Source organism: Rattus rattus, chromosome 14 (assembly GCF_011064425.1).
Source record: "Rattus rattus isolate New Zealand chromosome 14, Rrattus_CSIRO_v1, whole genome shotgun sequence".
In the NCBI taxonomy this organism is placed as follows: domain Eukaryota; kingdom Metazoa; phylum Chordata; class Mammalia; order Rodentia; family Muridae; genus Rattus; species Rattus rattus.
Genome location: NC_046167.1, coordinates 42,428,618 through 42,448,263, shown reverse-complemented (window position 1 = coordinate 42,448,263; position 19,646 = coordinate 42,428,618). Strand labels below are relative to the sequence as shown.

At 40.5% G+C, this 19,646-nt stretch overlaps 8 non-coding genes across 8 annotated transcripts; 6 read left to right on the top strand and 2 right to left on the bottom strand.

The window, feature by feature from the left end:
* The first annotated feature begins 6,367 nt into the window (after nt 1–6,367).
* Trnaa-cgc lies at nt 6,368–6,439 on the top strand. Its single transcript has one exon. It is a non-coding gene; the product is annotated as a tRNA-Ala (tRNA).
* Nucleotides 6,440–6,951: 512 nt separating this feature from the next.
* Trnai-aau lies at nt 6,952–7,025 on the top strand. The gene has a single exon. It is a non-coding gene; the product is annotated as a tRNA-Ile (tRNA).
* A 984-nt stretch (nt 7,026–8,009) lies between these two features.
* Trnap-agg lies at nt 8,010–8,081 on the top strand. Its single transcript has one exon. It is a non-coding gene; the product is annotated as a tRNA-Pro (tRNA).
* A 3,459-nt stretch (nt 8,082–11,540) lies between these two features.
* On the top strand, nt 11,541–11,628 carry Trnay-gua. The gene is given in 2 exon segments: nt 11,541–11,577; nt 11,593–11,628. It is a non-coding gene; the product is annotated as a tRNA-Tyr (tRNA).
* A 1,765-nt stretch (nt 11,629–13,393) lies between these two features.
* On the bottom strand, nt 13,394–13,466 carry Trnaa-agc. Its single transcript has one exon. It is a non-coding gene; the product is annotated as a tRNA-Ala (tRNA).
* A 4,537-nt stretch (nt 13,467–18,003) lies between these two features.
* On the top strand, nt 18,004–18,088 carry Trnay-gua. Its single transcript is given in 2 exon segments — nt 18,004–18,040; nt 18,053–18,088. It is a non-coding gene; the product is annotated as a tRNA-Tyr (tRNA).
* A 234-nt stretch (nt 18,089–18,322) lies between these two features.
* On the bottom strand, nt 18,323–18,410 carry Trnay-gua. Its single transcript is given in 2 exon segments — nt 18,323–18,358; nt 18,374–18,410. It is a non-coding gene; the product is annotated as a tRNA-Tyr (tRNA).
* Nucleotides 18,411–19,229: 819 nt separating this feature from the next.
* Trnay-gua lies at nt 19,230–19,313 on the top strand. Its single transcript is given in 2 exon segments — nt 19,230–19,266; nt 19,278–19,313. It is a non-coding gene; the product is annotated as a tRNA-Tyr (tRNA).
* Nucleotides 19,314–19,646: the final 333 nt, after the last annotated feature.

Genomic DNA, 19,646 nt, shown 5'->3' with positions numbered 1-19,646 from the left:
ACAAATTGACAGCCTGAATCTAAACTTTTTAAACAACTCCAGAAAATGTGTGACCTTTTGAATTATTTATTAGCTACTTTTCTTATTGCAGTGACCTGTGAAGAAGCAACTTAAAGGAAAGAAAATTTATTTGACTCTTGGTTTGGGGCATAGTCCTTTAAAGCCACCAAGGCCTGGGGGTAGGTGTGGTTCACAGTTTTGATAGTAGGAACTTTTTCATTTCTGAGAGGATTAGGAAGTGGGGGCGGGGAGGGGCGGGGGGACAGATGTTATTTCTTAATATTTTATTTAATATATACTGAAAGACCCCTGGAGTGGGGAGACCCTCGCTCAAGTCTCGGGATGACGCGACCCCCCAAGAACTCACACAAGACTGTCCTTGTTGTAATCACATGAGGTTTATCGATAGCAACCAGTGCACTGGGGTCGAGACTCGTATCCACGCAGGGGCAGTGGAGTTCGACCCCCGAGAGGCTGGGAGAAGAGGTATTTAAAGGGAGAAACCACAACTCGAGAGGGCAAGGATGGTGTCATTGGAAAGTGTGTAGAATAACAGTGAAAAAACACAAGGAAAAACTCTCTGTTTTTCAAGATTGTTTCCTAGGAGAAGCTGTCTCCTGCTTCTCAGATTGTTTAACTTCATGGTCCGCTAGTTCCTAGGAGAAGTTGCTTTCTGCTTCTCAAGATTGTTCTCTAAGATTTATGGTCAGCTAGTTTCTGGGAGAAAGCTGTTGAGCCGGCCAATGTAATTACCCATTCTATAGTCATAGGAGAGGCTTCTTGGAACATACAATTCTGGGGCCTAACCTGTTTTTTTTCCTTCTGCTCTAAACTTTGTGTCTAGGGGGGCAACTTTAAAACTTTTACCTTTCAATACAAGTTGCTAACTTTAGTATAATTTTATTAATAAATGTTAAACATGCTAATTCCTTGGTGACTTATGTGTTTTGTGTCTTGTTAAAGAACTCTCCTTAGGAGTGATGTGAGAAAGACAGAATATGCCTGGCAAGCTAACTGCCAAGTACTGTTCCCACCACACGTGAGAGGAAAGCAAACGGAGGTATCAAGAATGGTAAAGCAAAGAAGGCTAAGCCATAGAGGAGATCTGAGCCGCTGTCTGCTAATCGCCAAAAAGAAAGGTCACCAGGCCAAAAAAAGGGGGGAGGTGGGGAGTTGTCCCTGAAAAGCTATCCAGAGGAAGAGCAAAGCAAATGCTGGAACAATCCTGTAAAAAGACCCTGGGGATGCCAAGTAAACTGGTGTATGCAGTTACTGACCCTGCTGTATATTTTCTTTGAAGATTTATTTATTGTATGTATGTGGGTATACTGCCGCTGTCTTTAGAAGGGGGGCATCGGATCCCATTACAGATGGTTGTGAGCTGCCATGTGGTTGCTGGGAATTTAACTCAGGCATCTGGTAGATCAGTCAGTGCTCCTTACCGATGAGCCATTTCTCCAGCCCCCCATAAAATAACTAATTTTTAAAATCAAATTTTTTCTTAAATTGTAGAATTTTATTCTTTTTGAAGTTACATCATTTGTACATAAGGACACCTGATTTAGGAGTGTGTGTGTGTGCGTGGGGGGGTAACCACTGAGTGTATCTCAGAAGATGAAATGTCAGAAATGGGATTTTTCTGTCTGAATTTTTTATGATTGCTGGCTCCTAAGAAAGGTTCTAAGATATTCATTCATACTTTAGGAACTTCGGCAGAGAATCATTACAGAACGGGAGCAAAACTTCTCAGGCATGACTGCCTCAAGGAACAATAATTGGATTTTCTAGGATATTATAAAGCTGCCATTCAAGACAAAAGCTTCCTGCTTTCCTTTTGCCAATCATTCTGTGGAGAATCGTCGTGCTAGTTCATTCCCCTGTCTGTGTTGCTCTTGAAAGCTCTTATATGGTTTGTGAGACACATTCACTTCTGTGACTTACTCTTCACAGCAGCAACAAACTCTTTGTTGACTTCCACAGTGAAGTTTTGGAGAAAGGAGCTTGGAAAGTTTGACACAGAGTTGCCCACAGCCCCCACATCCTACGTGAAAAGTGGAAAGCTAAATATAAGTGTGCTTGTTGAAGGTGGAGGGGATATTTTATACCCAGAATTCAAAGAGAATCTTTACTGCCCTGCAAGTTTAGAATTTTGCTTTTTCATGCTTACCTTTGGTCTACCCTGAACTGAGTTTTATGAAAAGATGGAGATAGAAATTCCATTGAAGTTACCCACGTTAAGAGTAAACAGTCATAGCACCATTTACTGAAGAGTCCACCTCACTCCCCAGCCTGTGGTCCTAGCTCTTTCCTGGTCCAGGTTCTGTGTGAGTGTGGGCCTCTGATTGTTCCCATCTTCTTAGTGGTCCATTTGCCTAACCTTGTGGCACTATTCTCTAATGACCACAGCAATAAAAATGGTCGTAAAAATACACAACAAAATGCCTCTGCCTTTTGTCATAGTGCTAGCCAGTCTCACTACTAGCTTTTTCTTCCTCGTAAATGTTGGCAGTTCCCGTCATTTGTTCTTCCGTAACATTTTTAGAATAAGACATGTTGGAATTTTTATTGTATCTGTATTGAGTTTATTGGTTAATTTGGTATGATATATCCTTTTTTATAATGATGAATCTTCCAGTCTGAGAACATGAAATAGTTCTTTATTTGTGTAAACACTTTGAATGTCTTTCCATACAATTTTATAATTTTTTCTGTGAGTATCTGTGAATAATATTTCCAGAGACTTTTTATTATTTAATGTTGTTCTACTTGGTATATTTCTAGTTACTGTGTCCTAGTGGGTGGGGCTGCTGGTTGCTTCTGTCTTGAAGCAGGAAGGGTGTTTGGAGGTCATTAGGAGCCATTGAGGAAGCCTGTGGAGGATGGGGTGTTCTGAAAGGAGGAATGTAACTTCTTGGGGTCACAATAACTGTGTCAGAATGAGAAAAGGTCAGGAAGACAAACACAAAGACAAACACATGAAGTGTTTCCCCTTGTCCAGGGACAGTAACTCAGAATCAGGCAAAGCACTGGATTCTCATCATAATTCATTCAGACACCCAAATACTCAAAGTAGAAATAAAACAGGCTGTTATTTATAAATTTACAGACAAGATGAGGTTCTGAGATAGTCAAAATCCTGAACAGACTAATTTAAAATTCCCACTTCGGAAATATTACTTTTTAAAAAGTTTTATTTATAATTGACACATTACTGTACATATTTGTACAGGGGAAGGTTTTAATATGTATATACAATGCCTAGTAATATGATTGGTATTGGTTACCTCAGGTGTCTGTTGCTTATGTTAGTGTTTAAAATTTTTTCTACCTGCTTCTTTGAAATATTCGATTAATTGCCAAGCCTAGTTATCTGTGCTGTAGAACACTGAAGGCATTCCTCCCAGTTCCTGCTTCAGGAATATGGTCTTTGTATATTCATGCATGCATATTTGAAGTCACACACTGTGGCAAACAATACCGTCTAACGCCTCCATCCTTCAGAGTTTCTGCTTCATGACTGCCTTGCCTTTCTCTTCATCATTACCCCCTGGAATCAAAGTCACTCCAGTTTTATGCTGGAAAGGACAATTGTTGAATTTACAGAATACTGTAACCACCTGAATTTAATAGCTTCACAATGGTAACTTGCAAGTTTCCTAATTTACTCAGAGACAGCAAAAATGAGATTTGTGGAGTTGTACTGGTACATACCTTTGAACGCAGGACCCAGGATGAAAGTGCTCCATGATTGTCTCGGGGAAAACCAGATTGTGTCTGGCAATCATGTTAGCTGTCCATCATCTTACATGCAAGAGGTCATGTGATATGCATTCTTATTTTTTTGTAATCAGATTGCCAATAAAAACTTTATGTATAGTAAAAATGTTTCATTAACTCATGTTAATTATGTGCTACAATGCTTCATAATGACATTTTAACCATGTACATGATGTAGTTTGATAAATCAGGCCCCTCCTTTACCCTCTCACCACTCCACTCATGATAAAGCCACGTATCTCTGTAATGCTGTGTGCCTAGTCAATCATGAAGATGCCCATGGTGGCGATAGAAGCTGTGTTGGCCAGATCCATGGGAACACAGAGATCAACTAGAGTTCAGCCCATTCCTGTACACACTTAGACATGGCCCCTAAAATACCACAGAGCACATAGTTCAGTTCAAATCAGGGAGGTGAGTCTGGAACTTGTGAAGAGACAGGCTTGGGAAAGTTTTCCAGAGGAAGGCATGCAGTCTTCAAGAGTAATTCTTGGACATTGGGAGCTTTGATTTCCTGCTAAAACGACACAGCAGGCCTAAGGGCTTTTCCTTCAGCAGAGACAGGAGTTAATAGTTTGTTTCATAGTGCAGTGGAGATGCTATCTTGGAGAGGATTTTACACATGCAAAAGTGAAGAAATCCATGATTGTACTCTGGTTTCTGCAGGCTTCTCTTTATCTTACCTTTGCAATGATTAAGCTGAAATCAGAAGAAACATAAGACTCAGTAGGTGGCGGGCCTTGGGGATGCAGCTCTGTGAAGGAGCTTGTCTTATCTGTGCAGGATGGGCTTGAGGGCAGGTGGGACAATGATCCGATCCATTCCTTAGGGTTTTTTTTGTTTTTTTTTTGTTTTTTGTTTTTAATATGCAAAGGTCTGTGGGAAATCCATAGTCCTAGGCAAAGCCAGTTCTACCAAACAAAACAAAAACAAAAAACCAAGCCCACAAACCTAACAAAAAACAAAAGACCCAAGCAAAACAAAACAAAAAAAACCAAAAACCAAAAAACAAAAAACAAAAAACAAACCAAAAAAACCCACTCATATGGAATTTCAGATTTTATCCAGTTTGCTTTGAAGGCTTTAGGAAATATGATATTTGGGTTTCACAGAATCTTCGTGAATGGCTCTTGAATGGTTGAATTCAGAGGGAGGCAGCAGAAGTGGAGATTTCCTAAACAGTAAAATAGAGTGCTTTATTCTGGTCATCAAGTCAGAACTGTTTAGGGTGCTGTGGAACAGCTGCCCACTTTAGATGAAGACAGAATGATAAAATACACTTTACGAGCACTGGCTGCTCTTACAGAGGATAATGGATCATTTCCCAGCATCCACATGGTGATCACAACTGTCTATAGCTCCAACTCCAGGGAACTCATGCCCTCTTCTGATGGCCTAGGGTAGAAGCCACAGGCCTATCTAGCAAGATCCTGGTCTGGAGGTATCTGTTACATTGTGAGTTAGAGGCCAGCCTCCTTTACATGGGACCCTGTTTCAAAGAATGCAACCCAGGGTCCTTGAGATGACTCAGTGGGCAAACATTAGTAGCCAAGACTGGCGACCTAAGTTTCACCCTCAGGTCCAGTATGGCAGAAGGGAAGAACAAGAAACAGTTCGTTAACAGAGTATCAGCATTTGTACTTTGGTTCCTGGGCCCCAATCCAATGGGTATGACTGCCCATTGCTCTGGAGACACCGCGTTCTAAGTCTGTTTGCTTTGTTCATTCTTGAAAATAATCTGAGATAAAGGGAAGTCAATTTGTCAAGAGCAAAACATAAATGAAGACATGAACGCCACAGAAAACTGTCTCCCAGCAATGAATTGTTTGCAGTAGTTGAGTTTTCTGTGTTTGAAAAAAAAACCCCAGGCTAGTAAACACACAGATTTAGAAATCAAGAGGATGGTGAAAATAGGTAATATATCTATTTGTTTAATCCATTGCCACTAGTATATAAACTGTCGTCCTCGGGGAGTTTAGGATGATGAGCATTATGCTTTATGACAGCTATATCCCTCATATATGTGTGTGTTCGTGTGTGTGTGTGTGTGTGTGTGTGTGTGTGTGTGTGTGTGTGTGTAGGGCAGTGTATATATTTATTGTACTCTAGCAACACCCACAGTCTATTCCCAGATCAATATCAATATTCCACATTTGGGCCCAAGTAAAACCACTTTCAAAAGTAAGTGTATCTGTTGCTGGAGCTTGTAAGGGAGCAACTAAATTGCTTTCAGCTACAAAATGGGAACGTGAAACGAGGGGCGGGAGCAACTGTCCATTTAATATTGCTTGGCTTTAGCTGCTTTTGAAAAAAATTCAAAAGACAGAAGCTTTAAATAAGAGTTCCCAAGGCTTGCCTCTTTTTTCCTGTTGGATTTCTAGGTGTTTCTTTAGGACAGGTAGTGAAGTGACTATCCAGTGGCTAGATAGGTTTCTATTTGAAGAGCCGGTGACTACTCTCTTTCTTACCATTTCAGGATTTTGTTTTGTAAAGAAATACAAAAACATTCTAAAAATTCCAGTTTTAGAAAAAAAAAAAAAAAGTGATTTCAAAAACTGGGGAGAATCTCAAGGACCATATTATATCAGCTGGGGATGTAGCTCAGTGGTAGAGCGCATGCTTCGCATGTATGAGGTCCCGGGTTCGATCCCCGGCATCTCCAATTCCTTTTCGCTCCAGAAAAAATTGATTTTAGATTTTAAAATGTCAAATCATTATGTATTATGTCCTTCACCACGTTTGTTTTATACAGTATTTTTGCTTTAACTACGGCTAATAGAGCCACATATTCGTAGGGAGTGACCTAGGATTGCTTCAAGTTGTTTTAATACCACTTTGTCTGAAATAAATTCATCTGAGAGCATAGAAAAGCACACCCCTTGCATGACGAGAGAATCGAAGCGTTCTGGGAAAAGGTTCACTTTCAAGAATGAATGCTTATTTGTGGTGTATCGCCGGTCTTTTAGGGCAGAAATATATTGTCTTGAAAACGCAGAAACACGGACAAAATGTCTTTAATTCCGTGTGTCATAGAGCAAAAAAGTCAGTATATAGTGAGAAAAGGGGAAAAGTCTAGTTCATTAACAGCAGATTCTGGTTCCAATTTCTAAGGAACCAGAAAAAGAATGATCAATAGGATTATTATGGTTATTTTGTACGTTGTTCTACATGTCTGGCCGGTTAGCTCAGTTGGTTAGAGCGTGGTGCTAATAACGCCAAGGTCGCGGGTTCGATCCCCGTACGGGCCAAATTTCCCTTTTTGTGTCGGTCGTTGTCTCGCCAACTTGTGAAAATTGAATAAAATTTCAGCTTGTCCAAGCTCTATTGATAGGTGACAACTCGTGAAACTTACATTTTATGTTTTGCAAACAGTCCGTCTCCTTACGCCAAATTATAAGAGACTCATTTTACCTAAACAGAGGACTCAATAGCTTCATATCAGTGCAGACACCTTGTGAGTTGGTTCTGAATACATTAGAGGAAAAAAAAAAATCTGGTTTTTTTTTTTTTTGAGTACACACACCCTGTTCTTGGAATGGTCTGTGAACAGAGTATCCCACTACTGTCATACAAGGTTAGTGTGAGCGAACACTATCCAGAGTGTCTCTGTTGAAGCGAGTTTGTGGCAGGAATTCCACGCCTCTAGAGAGAAGCTTCTTTTTTCTTTCCTTTACCTTTGATTTCTCCGGTAAGAAAAGGCTGAGAAGTCCTTTTAGTGATCTTACTACCTTCTACGTTCCCTCGACGACTGGTTCTTTTCTTGTTTATTCATGAACTCCTGGTTGTATATCTAGGCGAGTGCATTTTTCACCTGTTGTTTTATCGGCTAAGGGAAAATTCCCCGATCAAGTCCTCAGGTCCAAGTGAAGGTGGGTTCTCCTTCAGCCTCCCAAGGATATCTGTGGCTCAGTTTCGGAGTTGCTCAGAAACTGAGACTTTACGGTTGCGGTTCCAGACACCGATTAAGTAAATCTGAGAAAAAAAGTTTATTTTCTTTGTTTTCTGTATTTTTAATAAACTGTTATTACAAGGGTGGGTCAAGAGGTGTTTATATGGTCTTTAGAGATTTACGGAAGAAACTTTAACAGAATCAAATGCCCTGGCTTAAAGGACCGAAAGACCAAACAAACTCCAAATTAAAGACAATATAAATTATATTTATTAAACATCTACCAAATATTAAAAAGAGTTTGTTAAATGATTAAGAAAGTGAAGAGGTAAACTCTCTATCTGGCTCGTTGGTCTAGGGGTATGATTCTCGCTTAGGGTGCGAGAGGTCCCGGGTTCAAATCCCGGACGAGCCCAAATTTTAATCGTGTTTCTCATCATCTACGTTTCTTTTTAGCAAGTAAGTGTTCTTTTTGTGCACTTGATTTGGGTTTGCAATTTGAATTACAAACTAATTAATTCTAATTAAAACTAGTCATTTTCAAATTTGACTTTCATTTTTTTCCTTCAGTCTCTAGACCAGCGAGTTCTGCGCCAAGAGGGTACTAAATTCTGCAAAAGATTTACATGCATATGATGCGACATAGATGCTCGCTGTAGTGCCGTAATTAGAATTGATTTTTTTTTTTTTTTAAGTTACGAGCTCTAATGCTGTAATGATAAAAGGTCGAATTGTTACCAAACCACCTGCACCCAATGCGGGGTTTGAACCCATAACCCTGAGATTAAGAGTCTCATACTCAGGCCCTGGGTTCGGTCCCCAGCTCCGGGGAAAAAAAAAAAAAAAAAGAGTCTCATACTCTACTGTCAGGAACACAAGTGACTCTGTTCTATAATACACAAATAGGTATTATGTCCCCTACAACACTGCCTTCCAAGATCGTTATAAAACATGATTTTAGATTTTATTTTGTTGTTCATATTAATTTTCTGGGTGAGGTGAGAAAAGACGAAACTCTAATAACAAAAGTTTAGCTGGAAATTATTACGCTGTGCTCTACATTTTCCTGCTTTTCCTATCCTCATCCACTGGTGTCCATATTTCTTTCCCTTTTTTTTCTCTCTTTTCGTTTCTCTTTCTATTTTCGTCCTTCTTCTTCTTCCCTTCCCTTCCCTCTTCCTCTTTCTTTTCTCCTCTTCCTCTTTCTCTTCTTGATAAATCACAAAATGTTTCCTGGTTCACTTTTGACTTTTTCAGAACTCGCGACAAATAATGTTGCTATCACTAATCAATTATCCAGGGCTCTTCCTTTCTGTGACCAACTGAGGCTTTACAGACCTGAAGGGACAATAATGCAGACAAGCTCTACGAGGAGGCTTCTGTTGTCAGGTAGAGATTGCCTGGTAAACTTTAATTCTCATTAAGATGAGACTGTCGACTTCATAAATTTGTGGCAAGAAATATAACTATGTGGCCTAGTTGCATTTTTTCAATTGTTTTCAAAATTGGAAAAACCAAATTCATACCCAAAATATGTAATCAAAGCAAAGGGGATTAGGTGGTAACAACTGCATCATTGTGAAGACCTGAGACCTCTCAGCACATTATTAGTTATCTGCCAGGAGGCAATGGAGATTGCATTTAACAACTCCCCCACCCCCAGTGTAGTCATCCTCCCTGCCCTCTCCTTAACCTAAGAACCTGGATGCAGTTAATCCATAGAACAAAACGAATTCATAGCTACCTATTCAAAAATGGCAGCTAGCTCCTCAGGTCTGGTAAAGAAAATCGTGTATTGTAAAATATCAGGAATGGACTCCCTAGATTTGGTGATGTTGAAACTGGGAACCAAAGATCAACAGTGGATTTAACTTAATTTATGGCTTTTAAGTTTAATTTAAGGCTTTTAACATGGACACCATTATATGGTTAGTAAATGTTATTGAATTGACTTTAAAAAATCTTATGTTAGCTTTTCTAGTAACAGATCATCTGCAGGCAGTTTACACATTTTTTGATGAGACCAATTACAATGAGCAATTTAGCCAGTTCAGGCACAGTGTGTGATCTGTGCAGGCACATGCATACTTTAGAAAGCCTTGGCAACTTAAGAGACACAAAAAGGATACAAAGGTGCAGGGACTTAGAGCTATTTGAGGAACAGACTGGTTCTTAGGAAGGAAACAGGAAATCAAGAGTTATCTGAGCAGGAAGTAGAGGGGACCACAGAAAGGAATATCAAGAAGGTCCTCAGCCATTTTGGATCACAGTTCAAGAGAGTCTCCGTGCGGGATGTAATCGGGCTGGGTGCGACCTCTTGGACAGTCTTCTGGATTGAGGTGCACAAAACACACACTATCTGCTCCATGGGATGGATTTCCGTTCAAGTTGCCACACAGGACTCTCATGGAGCTATTGCTCAGGGGCCTGCTTTCTTCTTCAAGTGGTAGCAGTGAGGTCACCCTTCGATTTATGGCTTTGGTGAATAATGGAAGCTTAGAAGAAGTTGGAGTCTTTCAAGAATTTATTTATTATTTTTGGCAAGTTCTTATTTTAGATTAAACAACAATCATGGAATTGAGCTTGTGAGAGTGTATTTAGACAAAATGGACAATATTAAATACATCTGTAATAAGCTAAAATAAGATAACCCAATTAATCAGCTGGGGTTGGGAAAGAGCTAGAACGTTACATTTAATTTACTTCAATATTTCTTGAAGATTTTAAGAGGTTAGTGCTCAGTTAAGTGACCAATAGCATGCTTTTTTATTCTTGTCCAGGCAAACAAACAAACCAAACCAAACAAACAAACAAACAAAAAACCCAAAACAAAACAAAACAACAACAAAACCTCAACAAAGTCCCACAAAACACTGAACAATAGCAGAGAACTCTTTCATTATACCACAGGGGAGTGAACACTGTTAGTCCACTAGTAGTCTAGTTCTGGGTGGGGGATTGTTTGCCTATGTGTATGACTCCAATGTAGTATAACAACACGATAATCTTTAGTGGAATCTGGAGAAGAATAAAACCAATTTCTGATGTCAGATGTGTCTGTCGTGAATAAGGAAAAACAAGAGCTTCTCATAATCTCAAGGAAGCTGGAAGAAATCCTAAGACTATCAAATTAATATGCATTTGAATCCTACTTGAACCCAGCTAGGAGACTGCTAATTTAAAAATATATTAACTTCATCTTGATAGTCATTTTTAAATTAAGAGTTAATGTGGGGGCGGGGCGGGACAGGGGAGAGTTAATGTGGTCTCCTTGTTAATCAACAAAGACCAATGTCAATTAAAGGACATTTTAGTACGTTTCTCCTTCCGTAGTCTTATTTTTATTCAATTTTATCTTATCCTGTCCTTTCTCATCTTTTTTAACACAGGCTATCACTTTGGCTGGCCCTGAACTCACTATGTGGACCAGGCTGGGGCTGGAATTCACTGAGGTCTCACTGCTCCTGACTCCCTGGTGATGGGGTTAAAACTGTACTCAACCTATTCCGGATCAACTCATAGAGTTTTGCTGCAACTACAGACTGACCATCTCAAATCTTGCTGATGAACCGGGGATAGGGAGGATGGGGGAAACACGGGGGATGGGGGATGGACGAGCTGTTTGACCACAATAAAAGTTGGTTCGCTCAAAGTCCTTAATAATTTTGCTTCTGTTTCCTCGGTTTTGAAACTTCCGTTTTCTTCAGGGGCCAAGTCACAGAAATTTGGTTCTGAAGAGGTACTCAAATAAAGTGAGAGAATAAATGAATACAAATTCAAAAGTAAGAGGCAGCTGTTACTTGCACAGTGGCTAAGCAGACTCTAACCTCACGCAGAGATGGCATCCCAAGTAGGAAAGGAGCTACACGCGTGTCCTTCGATAGCTCAGTTGGTAGAGCGGAGGACTGTAGGTGGGGTTTCCAGATATCCTTAGGTCGCTGGTTCGAATCCGGCTCGAAGGAACCTGTGTTTTTTTTTTTTTCGTTTGGGGTCGCATTTCCAAGAGAATTGAGCGGCATTTTCCGTATTTGAATGAGCCCAACACTATTCTCGATGTGCAGAGAAGTGAGTGTAAGTTTTAAAAATTGTTCTCTGAAATGATTTTAATACTTCCGTGACTTTGACGTCATAGACCACATAACCCCATCCCTGGAGATCCTTTCTGCGTTCGAATAAAAGAATCGGAGACGCCCTTTTGGCACCCGCAACCCACCACGTGGCCGAGTGAATGCAGGGCCTGTGGGTAATCGGTGGGGTACGCGCGCCCTCGAGTGGTCGCAGAGTTCTCAGCAGCTGGAACTCAGACTCAAGTTTCTCGCCCGCAGTTTCACATCCGCTCTTGGCTGGAGAGAAATCCTATTCATTCAAGCTTTTTTGGTTTAATTGTGTTACGATGGTTTTGTTTGTTTGTTTCAAGAGGCTGGGAGGAAATTGGTGTATATCAGAATGACCTGGAGATATTTTACAACCTAGGAGATGCTAATTTCAAAAGTTATACAGGCGACTTTAATGTGCTGCAAGGGCTTTAAAACGCTGCTAGGCGGCAGGCCATCCAGAGCCATAAAGTGAGCCTTTCTCTCAAACACAAAACAAAACAAAACAAAACAAAACAAAACAAAACAAAACAAAACAAAACAAAAACAGAAACAAAACAAACCAAATAGCATTGCTGGAATCGAAATGGCAGTTTTAGGGGAGAAATGCAAGAGGAGATTAGTTCAAAGGAACTCTCACGTATTTGCTAATTTGTGTTAATTTGTGCTAATTCCTTTAAACTTTATTCCTGCTCTCAAAACCTGCGGTAGAGTGTTAACGAGAGATTAATATTAAGTAAGACAAAGTAATTGACAAAGATTTTAGTTCAATAGACCGACATTTCTTGTACCTTCCGTCCCATGTGTCAGAACTTTTATTCTCTAAGCAGATCATTTTCAAGTTTTGGTTTAAATCATAACGATCTTTAATTAGCAGTATGAAAAACCACGAAGCCTGGTTGGTTGCAGGCCAGTCTGAGCCCGCAACACCGGATGATCCTGTGTTTTGAAAGTGAGGTGTGCGGGGCGGAGCGGGAGCGGGGGGGTGGGGTTTTATTTATTTATTTATTTATTTATTTATTTATTTATTTTAAGATGACGTTTGGGCCTCGGGTATATATAATATACTATATACTATTATATATATATATATATATATATATATATATATATATATATATACTATATATTAGATAGTCCTGAACTAGGCGTTTCTGCAAGGCACAGTAAATTCCAACCCACATAGAGTCTTACATTTCCTTCCGTATCTTGGACTGTATTCCGGGATATTCAAGTGCCGGTAACTGAATCGAAACAAAAAAATCAAACGACCTAGATTCAAACACAACTACGCTTCCCCGTCTCATTAACGAAAGGAATGCGTTTGCTCACAGCTGTGAGAACTTGGAAGAAAACTGGGAAATACGTGAAATAAGAGTATATTAAGATATAACTACTGGAATTGCAGGTTTGCAAATTCTCTCGACAGTAACAAAACTCCAAAGCTCCAAGCAGTAAGAAAAGTCTCAAAAGAACTCGGTCATTTCCTGGAGAACAGTGTGTGGTAGGAACTAGGTCTTTCCGGGTTGTTGAGAGAACCTCTGAAATTGAACTCTGGAGGTTAAGAGTGACTGAGTTGGCAGTTCTTGCTCTAGCAAGGTATGATGGGAAAAGAAACGGGCAGATGCAAAACTGGAGAATGCGGGCATCGATCCCGCTACCTCTCGCATGCTAAGCGAGCGCTCTACCATTTGAGCTAATTCCCCTTCTGATAGTGAGGAGCTGCTACCTTGCTCCTTTTTCATATCTGGATGTAATTCAATGCTAGCTGGTGTTTTCAACCCATCAAATAAAGGTTGTGAGAGTGGGGGTGGGATGGAGGGGGTGTTAGTGTGTTTGTTGATTTGATTGTTTTTTAAGTTCAATGAAATCCGGACAAGATGATTAAAAACGGAAATGGAGAAGGTAAAATAGAGTATTTAAGAAAGGTTCTCCTGGGCTAGGGTTGGTGTTTTATAATCTCAGAACTGCAGGGGACGGGAAGAAAATTGCCTCCTCTTTGAGGCCATCTTGTTTTACATAGCAAAACGAAGCTAAAAGTATGAGATTGTGGCTTGGTTGTCACGGAACAGTCCCGGGGTTACTTGCGCCCTGTGTAGATGACAGACAGCACCGCCAGTTCTGGACAGCACAAAACGACCAGGACGCAGAGATCACTGAAACAACGGTGCTGGGATTGACAAGAACTTAATGCTGGGGGACCCTGTACTGCCTGGTTTGTGTGTCAACTTGACACAAGCTGAAGTTATCACAGAGAAAGGAGCCTCAGTTGAGGAAATGCCTCTATGAGACCCAACTGTAAGGCATTTTCTCAACTAGTGATCAATCTGAGAACTCAGCCCATTGTGGGTGGTGCCATCCCTGGGCTGGAGTCTTGAGAGCAAGCTGAGCAAGCCAGGGGAAGCAAGCCAGTAAGTAACATCCCTCCATGGCCTCTGCATCAGCTCCTGCTTCCTAACTTGCTTGAGTTTCAGTCCTGATTTCTTTGGTGATGAATAGCAACATGGAAGTGTAAGCTGAATCAACCCTTTCCTCCCAACTTGCTTCTTGGTTATGATGTTTTGTGCAGGAATAGAAACCTTGAGTAAGACAGACTCTGTGCAAAGAAACCAGGTGCCAGATGGGAATTAAACATTAGGCCGAGAAAAATAATGTAGTTCCCTGGGCTGGGCTTTGGCTCTATGGCTCAAGAAGGCTCACTCTTGAAGGTCAGTTCTTTGGGTTTTTTTCCCCCCCTCTCTTTTTCTTTTCTTTCCCTTTGCTTCCTTCTTTCTTTCTCTCTCTCTCTCTCTCTCTCTCTCTCTCTCTCTCTCTCTCTCTCTTTCTTCCTTTTATTCTTTGTTTTTATTTTTTAAATCACTGCCAGAGGCCACATGGCCATGAGTGAAAATGTCTGTCTTGATTAATTTCTCTTTCCTTTGGTTTCTACAGGCACTATTTCGAGGAGTTTCAAATTTAATTTTCCAAAGTAAATATCAAGAAATGGTAATTTTGAGGTAGAGCCCACGATGACCTGAAATTCACTGTGTAGTCAAAAATGACCCCAAAGTCATGATCCTCCTGTCTTCTTTCAGGAACGTTCCACTACCTTCTGCTAGAAGTGAATACATATATGGTTTTGGCCTAGAGAAATCTTTGTAAAAAAGGAAAAGGAATATTTGTTCTTTTCCTTTTGGATTTACAGAGTGCCAGTATCAGGTGTGGTTCCAGGTTCTGAATAGAACTGTGCAGAGGTTCCTAGTCAACAAGCACAAGTGCTATTGCCTCATCTGAAAGATCAACAAAAAGACTTCCGCTTGGGGTTGGGGATTTAGCTCAGTGGTAGAACGCTTGCCTAGGTAAGCGCAAGGCCCGGGGTTCGGTCCCCAGCTCCGGAAAAAAAAAAAAGACTTCTGCTTGTGGGCTTAATGTTTATTTTTAAAAACGCAATAAAATTGGAGCAAGATAATAAGAACTAAAAGAAAGAAAGTGAAACATTTAAGTCAGTGATTCTAGAGCCCGGTGTACCGGTGGACTGGTGTACCTCAGCAGCTGGGGGGCTGAGATGGAGGCCTGCCTGGATACTTCATGAACACCAGCCAGTCAGAGCTAGGAAATAAGATCCTGTAAACATGCAGAAATAAATGAGTAAACAAAGAGGAAAAGGAAAGAAAAGAAAAACACACATCCCCAAGGCTGACCCTATGTCTCTGAGCTGTGCAAGGAGCCCATAGGAGGCCTCTCCAGAGTCTTTAGATGTCAACACTTGCTTTTTTCTCTTGCTTATTCATTACAGTCAGGGTTGACAAAGGAAAATGGCTTTCTGTGGGAAGAAGCTCCCTCCATCACATAAGAGATTTTAAATCTCAGATGCTGAAATTGTTTATAGAAACCCACTGTTATTCCTCTCGTAGTCAGATCGACACTAACCACTGTCTAGATTCTTCCTTCTTACTGGGCAGAATCTGCCCAATCTGGTCTCTATTTATCCTTCAAATGACTATGAGAAGTGTAGGTGTGGAACAGGATTGAAAGGCTAGCCCATTCCCAGGCACAGATCCATCTGCTGTGTGACTACACTCACACTATGAGATTTTCAGCAGGAACACATTTTGGAGTTCCAGTAACACTGGATTGGTTGTTAACTTCCCAAAAGCTCAGTTGTGGTCGAAGATGAGGAATATCTTAAAATCCACACTTAAGTTTTGGGAGTTGCTAAATGGTGCCACCCCCTCCCCCCACCCCAACTTTAGGAAGAAGTACCCAAGCACCAAAATACACTGGCCATGGCTGTCTGCAACCCACAACTGGCTTCCCCAGTTGTCTCTTATTTGATGCAACCATATCATTATCTAGCAAACCTAGATAAATCTAAGAAAAGAAGTAAGCAGAAAGGACAGGCTGGCTACAGAATATCTAGAGGGAGTCAAGGACAGGGAAACTTACTAGTTTTTTTTTTTTCTTGTTTTTTATATATACCCATGAAACTATGAGCATCATATAGGAATATGTCCAATGTTTGAGAACACCTAAGAGAAATGTTATGCTGACAGAGCAAAACGAGACCATATGATATTACTTCTTATGCACACCTTATGTCCTTTGCTCAGTTGGTAGAGCGGAGGACTATAGAAGAGTTTACTTTTCATTGACCTATCCTTAGGTTGCTGCTTTGAGTCTGGCTTGAAGGAGAAGTGTTTTGATAGTATCTGGTCCTTTAGACCCTATGATACCTCTCCCTCTTGCACTGATTGGATATGTAGAATGTGTCATCTGCTCACAATGCTTAGGTTTTATTTTTTTATTTTTTAAACCAGGAATCAGACGTATGAGATAGCCAGTGGGGTCCCCTGTGGTCTTGACCTTAGCAAAAAATTTATGAGGCCAGGTCAAACTTACCCCGAAGCAAAACGCAACGTATCATTTCTCAGATAAAGCCTTTATTAGTTCAGTCCCTTTGCATAGTGTATCCCCAACACTCTGCCTCACTTGTGACTGTTCCACACATACCTAAAATGTGCGGTCGTTTCATCTGGGATGGTAGTATGGAGAAAAGGTCGGCGGGGTTGATTGAGGAGGAGTCTCTGAAAATAACAGGAGATGAGTGTAGAGACCCATGCCTGGAATCCCGGCACCTGAAGTGGTTGAAGCAGAATCTAGGCAGAGCTCATAAACACCTCTAGCTTCTGATTTTGCTGTTAGTGCACGTGTTTTGGGATTTCTTTCTTAGAGGCTTTCTGGTGCACCTAGACTGTTCCAGCTCCTTACAGCCTTCCTTCAGCTCTCCAGCTTCTCGCCTATGCAGTCTCTGCTCCTAGCCTTTCATAATTAATAAGCTTTACAATTTATACACTCCAACAAATAAAAGTCTCCTTGTATGGCTTCCTATGCTTTCCCACGGTGCCCATTTTTCTATTTTCGGTACCAGGAGGCTGAGTGGCACTATAGGTGTTGCTAACCAAGCACAGCAGTGTACTTAAAAATGGAGTAACTAAATGTATTAAGTTTGAATTATATATTGTGTTATGTATGTTTGCTCCAGTATAATTGGGCAACATAACATGGGCCAGAGCATTTCTTAATACGTGCTGTGATTAGTTCTTCTCAACTTGACACAGGAACCTTAGCTGTGAAAATGCCTCTATCAGATTTGGTTGTAGGCAAGTCTGTGGGAGCATTTATATAATAAATGATTGATGTGGAATGGCTCAGTCCTCTGTGAGTGATGCCACCCTGGGGCAAGTGGTTCTGGGTTGTATAAGAGACAGGGTGACCAAAGAACGGTGAGCAAGCCAGTAAGCGGCACCCCTCCATGTTATCTGCTTCGCTTCCTGCCTTCAAGTGCCTGCCTTGCTTGAATTTCTGCCCAGGCTTCCCTTATGATAGACTGTGATCAAGACATTTAAGTTAAATAAACCTTTTCTTCCCCAAGTGGCTTTTGGTCTTAGTATTTTAAACACAGCCACAAAAACCAACCTAAAACACATATCAAAAGCTTCTCAAGTTTCGTATCTCATGTTTTTGCATTCATTCTTGATTTTCAGTTTCTAAGGTGAGCTGGGCAAATAGCTCTGCTTCAGGATGTCTGTCTATGGTATCGCTGCCATTTTCTCTCACTTTTAATATAGAAAGGAGGCTGTAAAGAGACAGGATAGCACAGTAGGACAAGGGTAATGAAGACCTTTACTGTCTGCGTTTAAAACAAATCAGAAAATAGAACAAAATAACCAGCAGTTTCATAAATCAGGTCAGTGTATATACCTCCCTTCGATAGCTCAGTTGGTAGAGCGGAGGACTGTAGGTAGATGTTGATATCCTTAGGTCGCTGGTTCAAATCCGGCTCGAAGGAGGTGTCTTTTTGTGACACACCCTCAAAACAGTATTAAAAAATGTAATTACATTAAAAAATGTAATACCTAATCTAGGTTAAATCCCTCTTTATATTATAAGATATAAGGCATCTTTCCATTATTACCTCTCCTCATGACCCGGAACTCTGAGTTTTTGTACTGCACAGTTTACCCCACATCCTGATATCACTGCTTTCTCCAGATTTCCTTGAAAATCCTTTTCAAAAGGGTATTCCTCCGAGCCGGATTCGAACCAGCGACCTAAGGATCACTACAGTAGACCTCTACAGTCCTCCGCTCTACCAACTGAGCTATCGAAGGAAGATGTCAGAGATACCTTCAATATTTGTAAAAATATATAAACACGCCGGAAACATTTTATACGTCATAATTTATAATATCCAAACTTTTCATAACTCATAAATTCCATGAAAATATCTCTGGGTGACTTCTTGTTTTTCCTAACAGACTTGTTTTCTGTCTTAGGAAACTGAATGGCACCATTGATATTTGCTAGCCGAGCATGACAGTAACTTAAAAATGAAATAACTAAAATTATGGCTTGGGGTGTGTGTGTGTGTGTGTGTGTGTGTGTGTGATGTTTCATTCATTTGCCCCACTATAATTGTAGAAAATAGTATGTACTACCCCTTTCCTACTTGTCAAAGGTCTCTCAAGTTTTATGTCTCCTCCTGCATTTGTGTCTAACCTGGTTTTCCTTGTTCAGAAAGGAGAATCACGGGTTTCTTTGGTGAAGTGGGCGAGCAAAAGCTCTGCTTAGGATGGTATTGTTTGTCTATATTACCTCTGTCATTTTCACTCACTGTTAATAAAGAAAGGAAGTGTTGAGACTGGACAGTTTAGCAGGGAAAGCGCAACAAAGGGAGCGGATGGTCCTGTCTGGAAGGGTTCACGAACATTCTTAAGAGCGGTTTTTTTTTTTTTAAATCTGTGTAAAACACCGATATATTAAAAGCACTCAACTCAAACCTGTTCTTAAACATCTGTTGAGGGGTCACTAGCTAACTATTTTAGTTTTAAAATATTCTGGTGCTCCAAAAACATTTCCTTATATTTCAAAATGAATCAGAACAAGTTTACCAACTATTTTACAAATATTAAAGAAACACTAGATGGCTTCCTTCGATAGCTCAGTTGGTAGAGCGGAGGACTGTAGAAGCCCTAGTGATCCTTAGGTCGCTGGTTCGAATCCGGCTCGAAGGAGTGACCTTTTGAAAAGTTGGAATCCTAGAATTTTCAAGGAAATTTAAAGAATGCAGTGAACCAATGTCATTTGAACTTGTGGGATTTATGGTAAAATAAACAAACCTCAGGTGCTGTACCGTACAAAAAAATAAAATAATTTAGGTATTCCTTGAGTTCCCGCAAGCAGTTACTTTTCACGACTGGGTCACAAGAAAGGGTAACGATGAAAAGATGCCTTGCACAACTATTTCGCATGTTCATTCATTGGACGACTCAATGATTCTTCACGATCCGCTCAATGCTTATATATGTAATGAAATTTAAAAGGGTCTCTCTTGTAGCCCAGGTTGG